Below are 12359 nucleotides of genomic sequence, written 5' to 3'. Positions count from 1 at the left end.
TTTTCAAGGAACCATTACTTTGAAGACAAGATTTTAGATTTCCCCATCCTTTGCCAAGACTGTTTATGAATTTGAGATTGTACTCCAGAGGATTTCGGATAATCCCATGAGCAGTTATGTTGTTGACCAATATTCGGTAATGGTTGGAGGCAGCGGCTACCGGTTCACCAGGAGTGGTTGTGAAGGTGTCAAATTCGTTGACAACTGAAGTAAGGCGCTTTTCTTTCATGTTTTCCGAACCTTCAATTAGGTCCTGAAGAGTGTCTCAAATCTCTTTAGCTGATTTGCATAACATGATGTGCTCAAAAAGTGAAGGAGGAACACCAAACACCATTTCAGAGAAATCAACTTAGTCTACATGTAGCTTTTCAATGTCATCAGCTGTTAGAGGGGCTGGACGATTTTCATCTTGTCCCATAAGCTTAGCAGCAGCATCTCTTACAACGATTCTAACATGAACATGAGGACCTTCTTTAACGGATCTCCAGATCTCTTCATCTATATTTTTGGCTAAAATAAATCCTTCCATTCTAACTTTCCAGTGATCATATTCTTCCACAACTAGTAATAGGGCACGTGTATGGCCACCCACACTATTTGCGATTTGCATTGAAATCATTTGTTGAGGATTAGAAGCAGCCATAAAAGTTAAGATATCTTGAGCAAAAGTGGTATATAGAAGAACTTTTATCTTGAACACATAAATGGTTGAAATACCAAGGTATGTTCAAACCAACTATAATATGCTCTTGTGGATTTAAAGTACAACCACTCAAGCTCTGATACCAATTGTGAGAACTAGAATTTGATCAGTTGCGCAGGGAAAAGGTTTGAGAATACAAACCTTGAATGAATGCTAAAGATCAATGTCTTCTTACTATAAGTAGTTCAAGTCTAGACTGGAAAGACCAGTCAAGTCTTAGATATTATATTCAACAAATGATCAAGACATTAAATGAAGAATAACAGTAACTGATCAAGGTAAAGCTAATAAATGAAAAAGAAGAAAAATGTTTGAAGAAGATTTGAGATAACTAAGTAAATGCCAAAAGTTGAGCAAAAGATCTGTATTTTACTTGTATTGAATGCTCCTTTATATAGGAGAGAATGTTACAGTGAATTAACTAAGTAACTTACATCGGACTGGACAATAGAACTATTTCTGACATTCTGATTGTCTAATACAACAAAATCCTAAGTCCTATGTAACATTGCATCGATACAAGGATAATTAATGACAAAAGACAAAAAGAATGTTCTTCCGGATCAGCATACATTTCGGATGTGAGAGTCACTCCGGAATGTGTTCCTCTTCATAATATTCTTCCTCTTCTTCTCTTCAGCTCCGGACAGGTTCCGGAGCACTTTTCACTTCAGAACCTACATACTTCGGAATATGTACTTGGGATTGCTAGATATTCACTTTGAGGTTCTAACAGAGTACCCTAGGCATACAAGCAGCTACACTTAGCGTACAAGCCTCCAAGCGAGTACGTTGCGCGTACGTGCTGAGTACGCCCCGCGTACTCGCTCTGTTGGTTCTTGCACGTTTGGGCTATCTTTTACACTTGGTTGAATAGGGATTTGTTGGGCTATGTGAGAATAAGTGTTTTGGATTAGGGAAAAGTTAATGGGCTTTAGGATAAGGTCCATGTAAACGTTTGGGCCCAATTTGGAAAATTGGGCCATAAGTTGGCTTTTGATGATTATTGGTTTGTAGGCTTTTATGTTTGGGAGTTTGGGTCTTAGTCTTGGACCAAACTAAGTGAGGGGTAAATGATCTTTTTACCCTATATTTGGGTTGTTGACTATGGATTGTAACTCAATTGTTAACTAGGTGTTATTTGTTTGTTTGCGCAAGGATTTTAGCAGATCTGCAATCAGAGATTTATTTGTGGATTCAGATGTCGAGGTGAGTCTCCTCACTGTACTATGGGTCGAAGGCACGAATACTGGCCCATTTGGTTTATGTATTATAGGAAGACCAGGGGGTGGCCCTTGGCATTTGCATGAAAGACAAGGAGGTGACTCCTGACCGATCTGTATGCAAGACTGGAGTTTAGACTCTGGCAGTTAAGTAGATAATTAGTTGTAGATTATATGCTAGTTTCCTTTGTGACGCTTTCATGGAAGACCAGGAGGTAGCTCTTGGCACTTGTCTGTAAGACTCAGGGTTTTGGCCCCCGGCCTAGTAAGGAAATACCATGATATGGCTCATGGCATAATGGTAAGAATATGGTTGGCACATAGCATCTCCTATTGAGTGTTGGATATGTATGTTATGTTTGACTCGTATATTATGTATGGTTTGTGGTATTTGGAGAACTCACTAAGATTTGTGCTTACAGTTTGTGGTTTATGGTTTCAGGTACTTTCGGTTCGAAAGGGAAGGGCCCAAGTTGATCGCAACGCACACACCAATATTTTCCACAACTTTGAGATTTTGGGATTGTACTTTGATAACTGTTTTCACAATAAAATATCTTTAAGTATTTGGTTAAATGATAAATTGGTGTTTTGATTGTTTTAAAAATGAAATTTTTACCCTCTTATTTTAGGATGTTACATACCCATAATAACATCCGATTTTTTTTCATATGATGTAAAATGCACACCATATGCATGTTGTTTTGAATTTTTTTCAACAAATCCCCTTCTATAGCCACATCTTAACTTATTAAGATGTTTTTCATATATACATTATTTTGAACAAATCCAACATTTATGTTTTATTAAATAAACTTTTCCATTCCATATTATAAAACAAAATATAACTTAACATTAGACGACTGTTACGTTGTCGCGGGACCGCTGTCGGACCATTGTTGTACTAACACCAAATTTAGTAACATTTTTCTAGTCGTATTCACAACTTAATTAAATAAACATTATAGCTCTTATTTCTTTGGAAATAATTTTTAACCCATATCATTTCATTTTTCTAGCCAAATATAAAAATTTAAAAAAAGAAAATGGAATTATACATTGAAAATTTTAATTTTTTCTATTCTTTTATAAAACATATTCACAATTTAAAGTATTTTATGTTCAGTTTAATAGACATATTAATTCACTAATACGCATTTTAATATTTTCATGCATACATTCATTCATATTTTAAAACAAAACTTATATAATGTATACAAATTAATATAATCCATTTTAGCTTAATACATAAAATTCACAACATAATATAATGAATTATATAGTAAATCACAAATTCAAATAAGTCAAACCCAAACTCTACCAACACCATCAACTGCCACACACCTTCACCAACTACATGTGCCACTTTCACAACCATCATTATTTCCAAATCAAATATGTATATAAAATCATGGATTCATAGCTTAAATATTATATTCACAGTTTAATAAACCAATTAATTTACTAATTAACAGTCTGATGCAAAATAAGTTTAAAAACTAATATATATTTTTACATATTTATACAAAACAAAAGATAAATATATTCACAAAAAAATAATACAAACATTCATACATAAAGTAGTCATATTTTAACATAAAATTTATAAAAAGTTCACAGTTTAATATATTTAATTTACAATTTAATACATTCAATTTATAGTTTACTTTTAAAACACAAAATTTTCAGGTTAATATAATTAATTCATAACTTAATGCAAAAAAGTTATATATTGACAAACATATTCTCAAATTAAATTTTACATTTATACATTCATATCTATAGGCTAATACTTCTTTTTAAAGTTTATTTACAAAAATATTCACATTTTAAAATTTACATACTTTATCCAAAATATATAAAAACATAATAAATCATGCATTGATAGATTACAACTTATGTTTTCCATTTAAGCAATCAGGTATATGTAAAAAATGCATTAACAACTTGGAACTTATAAAAAAAACTCATGCATTCACAACTTAAAGTTTATGTATTTCATTGAAACAATCAAATATGTATAAAAATCATGTATACATAACCTAAAACTTATAAAAAAAAGCGTGTATTCATGCCTTTAAACTTATAAAAAATAATATGTTCAGAAATTACACATATTTTTTCTTACTAATAAATGTTAAAACTAACATTAACATAATTAAACAATAAATGAGACATTAAAACATTACAACTCATGATTTTAAAATCCTAAATTAATATTATTGAAAAAATACTAGCATATGAAATATTCAAAAAAAATCATGTATTCACAACATTCATAGTTTAAAATTTATGATTTTCATTGAAGTTGTTAGATACGTATAAAGAAACCATGCATTCACAGCTTAAAACTTGTAAAAATCATGCATTCAAAGCTTAAAACTTATGTCTTTCATTGAAACAATCATATTTGTATAAAAATCCAGCATTCATAGCTTAAATAATAAAACATCATGTATTTGTAGTTTAAAACATATAAAAAAGTTTTTAACTTATAATAATTTATGTATTCTAAAATTAAAACTTGCATTTTCTTATTAGTAATACTTCAAACTAGTATTAACATTACTAAACAATATCTGAAACATTAAAACATAACAATCACAACTTAAAAGACCTTTTTTTTTTGAGAAAACACTAATGTAATAACACATATTCTAAACTCAATTCATAATATAAAAACCATAAAGCATAAGTTATGAATATCACTTTTAGGTAAATATTATAGAAAATAAAAAAAAAGTAAACTTTGATTCACAAATTAATAACAATAGATCAAAACTTAATATTTTTGCAAATATTATAACAAATAAAATAAGTTTGGAGTCTTACCTTAATAGCAGTTGATTCACAACTTAATAATAATGAATTCACAACTTAATACCAGTTAAACAAATAATATCCATAGTAAACAACAAAAGATAAATTAAAACATTAAATTCACAACTTAACATTAAAAAAAAACAATAAAATCAAAATCAACATATTTGATGTAGATTTGGTGGTGTTTCATAGAAGATCATAGAGAAAAAGATGGAGGTGAGTTGTTAGTGCTTCATCGAACCGACAAGGCAGCAACGACAGTGACGGACGCAGAAATACACAGTAGGTGTTGCCGTCGTTGAAGAGGTGTTGTCGGTGCATGAAAAATAGGGAAAAAACCAAAAAAAATGAAATGTTTTCTATTGCGTATGGGAAAACTAGGTGTTGCCGGTGCCACACCGGAACATCAAGTAAAACCATCCCTAAGCAACGGTGGTGATGGTTGACGACGGTATCAGATCTGGTTCTTCAATATCGTCGGAGCTCGTAGATTTAGAAGCATAAATCATATATCTAAAGGTGAAAATCATAGATATGTCGTTGGAGATCATAGATCTATCGTCGAGAACTTAGATTTAAACTGAACGACTTCAGATCTGATGAAAACGAAGGATTTTAGAGGTTAACAACATACAATGGTGGTTGGTAAAGGAGGTAGTGAACCAGATCTGAACAGATCTGGTGGTGTTTCATAGGGATAAATAAAAATGGATATGTGTCACCGGAGCAAGATCAGGTCACTCAGTCTCACCGCAGCATGTAGATTTGGAGGAGTAAATGATAGATTTATAGGTAAAACTCATAGATATATCATCGTACATCGTAGATATACCACTAAAGATCATAGATCTTGACTAAACCACTACAAATCTGATGAAAACAAAAGTTTTTAGAGGTCGAAGACAAGCTTTGATGGTTGGTGGAGTAGGACCTGGACCAGATCTGTTGGTGCTTTATGGATATCGAGAGAAAAAGGATTAAGGCGAGATGAAGACATGTCACAGGAGCAAGGTCGTAAGAGTGGTAAGGTTGCAGTGGTAGATGTTGTTTTCGTCGGAGGTAAATGGCGACACCGGAGGTCAGTGGTTGGTGGGGACGGAAAGTCGTCGAAGATAGGAGGGAGAATGAAGAAATGTTTGGTGAGAGAGAGGGAGAATGAAGTTTTGTATTTCTAATTTTTTGATCCGATGTTTTATGTTTCAAGTATAATTTGTTAGTGAAAATAGGATTAAAATTCATTTTATTTACAATCATGTCATTATCTTTTAACAATATATGTAGAAAATAACATTTACAAGATTCATAAATATCTAATTAAGAAAAGATGAATATAATCTTAATTATAAGCTAATATTAAAGGTTTTTAAAGTTCTTAATATTTTTTGGTTCTCATTTCATCTTTTCTCTCTCCTCTCTCTCTCTCTCTCTCTCTCTCTATATATATATATATATATATATATATATATATATATATATATATATATATATATAGAGAGAGAGAGAGAGAGAGAGGAGGTTCAATTGAGAAAAAAAAAAGTTTGAGAATGGGGATTCATTCTCAGCCAATCATTTATTTTTGCTGCAAAAGCCTCCAACGTACCGGCGGAAATGGGAAAGGAATGTGTATATATATATATATATATATATATATATATATATATATATATATATATATATATATATATATAGGAGGTTCAATTGAGAAAAAAAAAAGTTTGAGAATGGTGGAATCATTCTTAGCCAATCATTTATTTTTGCCGCAAAAGCCTCCAACGTACCGGCGGAAATGGCAAAGGAATGAACATGTGTTTTCCAACAAAACATATTTCCTTAAACTATGTTAATCATTACGTTAATATACACAAAAACATAGTTTTTTTCGTTTTTTTTTTATTTTTAGAAGCTATTTTTATCAAAAAATGATTTTAAATATACCAAAATTCATGATTTTTATTCTCTACAAATAGACATCCATATTGATATAGTTTTAAGATAAAATAAAAAATTTAATTTTTTTTTATGTTTTCAGCTATCGTTATGAATAAGTGAATAAAAATGTATCGGATTTTATTACAGTATATTCGTTATTAACTTATAAATAAAAACTATGATTATTTTTTTTACAATTTAAGTATTATTCATATATGAATATAGCATATAATAAACATAGTATATTCATATTTTAATATTGGACGATGCATTCACTTGTAAATATTAACATAGTATATTCATTTATGAATATTAGATGATATATTCACTAATGAATATTAAATGATATTTCATATATGAATATTACATAGTATTACATGGTATATAACATGTGAATATTATATAGTTAATTCACTTGTGAATATTAGATGATATATTCACTTATGAATATTACATAGTATATTCACATATGAATATTACAAGGTTATTCACTTGTGAATATATTCACTTATGAATATTTGAAGGTATTGTGACAAATATATATTATTTTTATATGTTATTCACATATGAATAACATACAGACTTGCATATTTGTTAATAATCATATACTGATTCAGGTGAGAAAAACATACTCATATGTGAATATAACGTGGTAATTTAGTTTATGCATTTCATCAAACAGTTGGAGTGCATACAAATTAACTATTTTAAAAATGTTAAAAACATCAAGTTATCAATTCCAAATCATCATATACTTCCGATTTCGACTTCAGATGCGACATCCTATGTCTGATCGATTTCTCATTTTGATTTTTGATTTCCGAAAATCCGATTGTGAACCTGTGAGTACCGATTTTGAGCCCTTCAATATCGACTGTGACTGTGAGTCTAGAACTCCGATTTCAATTTCATGAACAACGAAGAAATTCCGGTTTAGTTGATGAAATATGTATGATTATTGAAGATTGGAGGAAAAATTTTGATGATGAACGAACTATTATCGAATTCTCTATAGTTACGTATTTGAGATTCAATGTTATTAACATATTTATAAGTTTGCCACCGTGTCTTTTTATATTTAGATTAAATGAGTGACTGAAAATGATTCCCCATTCTCAACCTTGTTTATTTTCTCAATTGAACCCACCTATATATATATATATATATATATATATATATATATATATATATATATATAATGGTGGCAGAAAGACGATGAGTGAAAACGTTTTCTTTCTAATCAAATTCCCTTCATCTTTTCTTTCTGTATCACAACCTATCATAGTTTAAAACAAGTTGCCACTTGACATTAGACCACTGTTACATTGTCGCGGGATCGCCGTCGGACTGTTGTTGTACTAACACCAAATTTCAGTAACATTTTTCTGGTCGTATTCACAACTTAATTAAACAAACTTTATAGCTCTTATTTCTTTGAAAATACTTTTAACACATATCATTTCATTTTTCTAGCCAAATATAAAAATTTTAATAAAAGAAAATAGAATTATACCTTGAAAATTTTAATTTTTTATATTCGTTTATAGAACATATTCATAATTTAAAATATCATATGTACAGTTTAACAAAATTTATAAAATGTATACAAATTAATACAATCCATTTTAGTTTAATACATAAAATTCACAACATAAACAATCAATTATACAATAAATCACAAATTCAAATAAATCAAACGCAAATTCTACCAGCACCACCAACTACCACACACCGCCACCAACTAAATGTGCCACTTTCGCAACCATCCTTGTTTCCAAATCAGATCTATATACAAAATCATGGATTCATAGCTTAAATATTATATTTACAGTTTAATAAACCAATTAATTTACTAATTAACAGTCTAATGCAAAATAAGTATAAAAACTAATACATTCTTACATATTTATACAACACAAAAAATAAATATAGTCACAAAAAATTAATACAAACATTCATACATAAAATAGTCATATTTTAACACAAAATTCATAAAAGAATCACAGTTTAATACATTTAATTCATAATTTAATACATTCAAGTTATAGTTTACTTTTAACACAAAGTTGTCAGGTTAATATAATAAATTCATAGCTTAATGCACAAAAGTTATATATTGACAAAACATATTCTCAAATTAAAAATTACATTTATATATTCATATCAATAGTCTAATGATTCTTTTAAAGTTTATTTACAAAAATATTCATAATTTAAATTTTACATATTTTATTCAAAATTAGATAAAACATAATAAATCATGCATTCATAGTTTAAAACATATGTTTTTCATTTAAGCAATCAGGTGTTTGTAAAAAATATATTAACAACTTAAAACTTATAAAAAAAACTCATGCATTCACAACATAAAATTTATGTATTTCATTGAAACAATCAAATATGTATAAAAATCATGTATATACAACTTAAAACTTTTAAAAAGGCATGTATTCACGCCTTTAAACTTATAAAAATAATATGTTCACTAATTAGACATATATTTTCTTACTAATAATTGTTAAAACTAATATTAACATAATTAAACAATAAATGAGACATTAAAACATTACAACTCATGATTTTAAAAACCTAAATTAATATTATTGGGAAAATACTAGCATAAGAAAATACAAACCTTCAAAAAAATCATGTATTCACAACGTTCACATTTTAGAATTTATGTTTTTCATTGAAGCGATTAGATACGTATAAAGAAACCATGCATTCACAGCTTAAAACTTATAAAAATCATGCATTCAAAGCTTAAAACCAATGTCTAATTTCATTGAAACAATCTTATTTGCATAAAAATCATGCATTCAAAGTTTAAAACGTATAAAACATCATGTATTTGTTGTTTAAAACATATAAAAATCATGCGTTCATAGCTATAGGTGAAACTGAGTAGATATGTCATCATACATCATGTATTTGTAGTCCAAATCTACATGCTCCACTAGTAGATACTAGTAGATATGTCATCGTACATCGTTGATGTACCACTAAAGATCATAGATATGGAGTAAACCACTATAGATTTGATGAAAACGAAAGATTTTAGAAGTCGAAGACAAGCTTTAATGGTTGGTGGAGTAGGACCTGGACCAGATCTGTTGGTGTTTCATGGATATCGAGAGAAAAAAGATTAAGGCGAGATGAAGACATGTCATCGGAGCAAGGTCGTAAGAATGGTAAGGTTACGGTGGTAGAAGTTGTTTTCGTCGAAGGTAAATGGCAATACCGGAGGACGGTGGTTGGTGGTGACAGAAAGTCGCCGAAGATAAATGGGAGAATGAAGAGATGTTTGGTGAGACAGAGGGAGAATAAAGTTTTGTTGTTCTAATTTTTTGAGCTAATGTTTTATGTTTCAAGTGAAATAATTTGTTTGTGAAAATAGGATTAAAGTTCTTTTTATTTACAATTATGCCATTATTTTTTAACAATATATATACAAAATACTCTTTAGAAAATTTATAAATATTTAACTGATATATATATATATATATATATATATATATATATATATATATATATATATATATATATATATATATATATATATATATATATATATATATAATGGTGGCAGAAAGACGATGAGTGAAAACGTTTTCTTTCTAATCAAATTCCTTTCATCTTTTCTTTCTATATCACAACCTATCAATGGTTTTTCAAGTGCAGTCCGCAGATTTTTGTAACCTGAAAACCCAATACAAAATCAATGCAAAAAGCGTTTCTTATGGGATATTTCCGACATACCTTAAATTTGGTTGGCTTAGGCAGCATAAGGTGAATCCCATCTTAAAGAAGCAGATCCTGAGAGATGTCAACTGTGAAGTGACACCAGGAGAAATCACGGCGATTGCTGGTCCAAGTGGTGCTGGCAAAACGACATTGATCGAGGTTCTTGGGGGAGTTATCCCTCCCTGCCGGCTCTCCGGTGAAGTGCTCGTCAATGACCGGCCAATGAATTCAACTTTTTTCCGGCGAGTCTCGGGATACGTAACCCAAGAAGATTTACTATTTCCACTTCTTACAGTCGAAGAAACCCTCCTTTATAGCGCCCGTTTACGGCTTCCTGGTGGACTCGATAAGTCGAAAGCTCGAGTCCAAGATTTGCTTGTGGAGCTAGGGTTATGCCACGTGTCTGGAGAAAGAATCGGTGGCGACAACAATCGTGGAATTTCCGGCGGCGAAAAACGCCGGGTGTCAATCGGTGTCGATCTGGTTCATGATCCATCCGTACTACTAATGGACGAACCCACATCAGGACTAGATTCCGGTGCAGCCTTTCAACTCATCTCAATGCTCCACTCAATGACTAAAAATCACCATAAAACAATCGTTTTAACAATCCACCAACCTGGGTTCCGAATTCTCGAACTATTCGATAAAATCATGTTATTAGCAAATGGAACCATGGTTCATCATGGTTCACTCAACTCCCTTGAGCACAAGCTCAAATCTGCGGGCCATGACATCCCTCGCCAAGTCAATGTTCTTGAGTTTTCAATGGATGTGATCGAAACCCTAATCCCTGATGTGATGGAAACAGTAATCCTAGACATGAACGAACCAAAACCACAATTCAATGGCATAAATCAAGATTATCATTTACAGTATCCGAATTGCGTACTCACTGAGATAGCAATACTGAGTGAGCGATTCATGTACACCATTTTCCGAACGAAAGAACTGTTTATCGGGAGTATTCTCCAAGGTTTGTTAGTAGGGCTTTTATTCGGGATGCTCTTTAAAGACATTAATCGATCTCACACCCAAACTCAAATTGGATTTTTCGCATCCAGTGTAGGGTATTTGCTGTATACATCATCTCAAGCTATCCCAATTTTTTTTAATGAATGCCGGATTTTAATGCGGGAAATATCAACTGGTGCCTACCGGATTTCTTCCTACACAATTGCGAATACTCTCGTTTTCCTCCCGATTCTTTTCATTGTGGCGTTATTATTTACTATCCCAACTTACTTGCTAGTTGGGTTACGTGACGATTTAGACGGGTTTTTTCTATATTTGCTAATCGTTTGGCTGACTTTATTGATGTCCAATTCTTTTGTGTCGTTATTTAGTGTACTTGTTTCGAATTTTATGATGGGGATCTCGTCTGTTGCAATACTAATGGGCACGTTTTCTTTGTTTTCGGGGTTTTTCATAGTGAATGATGATATACCGAAATACTTGATGTTTATGCACCATTTGAGCTTAGTTCGGTACCCGTTTGAGTCTTTGTTGATAAACGAGTTTGGGGGGTCGAAGGGAAGATGGAGGTGTCTTCAGCGGTCTGATGGTGGGTGTTTGGTTTCTGGTGAAGAGTTCTTGAAGAATGAGAATTTGAAGGACGTGCAAAAATGGTATAATTTGGGGATGATGGTGGTGTTTATCTTTGGGTACAGGTTTCTTTCGTTCATGGTGTTGTGCTACAGATCTTACAGAAGCAGAAACTAAAGAAGGTGGTCGATGACTCGATGTGTTGTAGTTTTTAAATCGAAGCATAGATATTGAGTGTTATTAGTACCCCGGTTGGCCTTTTACCCTGTTTATGCATGTAATTTTTTTTTTTTTTTTTTTTGACATGCAAGTGTGTTACTGATGCGACGTAATGAATAAGACTTCAAAATTCTGATGTTCAAGAAATGCTCTTAATTTTCTTGTTCTTTTCG

General features: G+C 31.1%; 1 pseudogene; it reads left to right on the top strand.

The window, feature by feature from the left end:
- The first annotated feature begins 10341 nt into the window (after positions 1–10341).
- On the top strand, positions 10342–12144 carry LOC145067989 (ABC transporter G family member 10 pseudogene; annotated as a pseudogene).
- The last annotated feature ends 215 nt before the right edge of the window (positions 12145–12359 follow it).

Source organism: Lactuca serriola, chromosome 8, assembly GCF_051521515.1.
Source record: "Lactuca serriola cultivar US96UC23 chromosome 8, Lser_US96UC23_V15, whole genome shotgun sequence".
Lineage (NCBI taxonomy): Eukaryota > Viridiplantae > Streptophyta > Magnoliopsida > Asterales > Asteraceae > Lactuca > Lactuca serriola.
The sequence above is the reverse complement of the archived record's forward strand: the minus strand, read 5'-3'. Positions and strand labels throughout refer to the sequence as shown.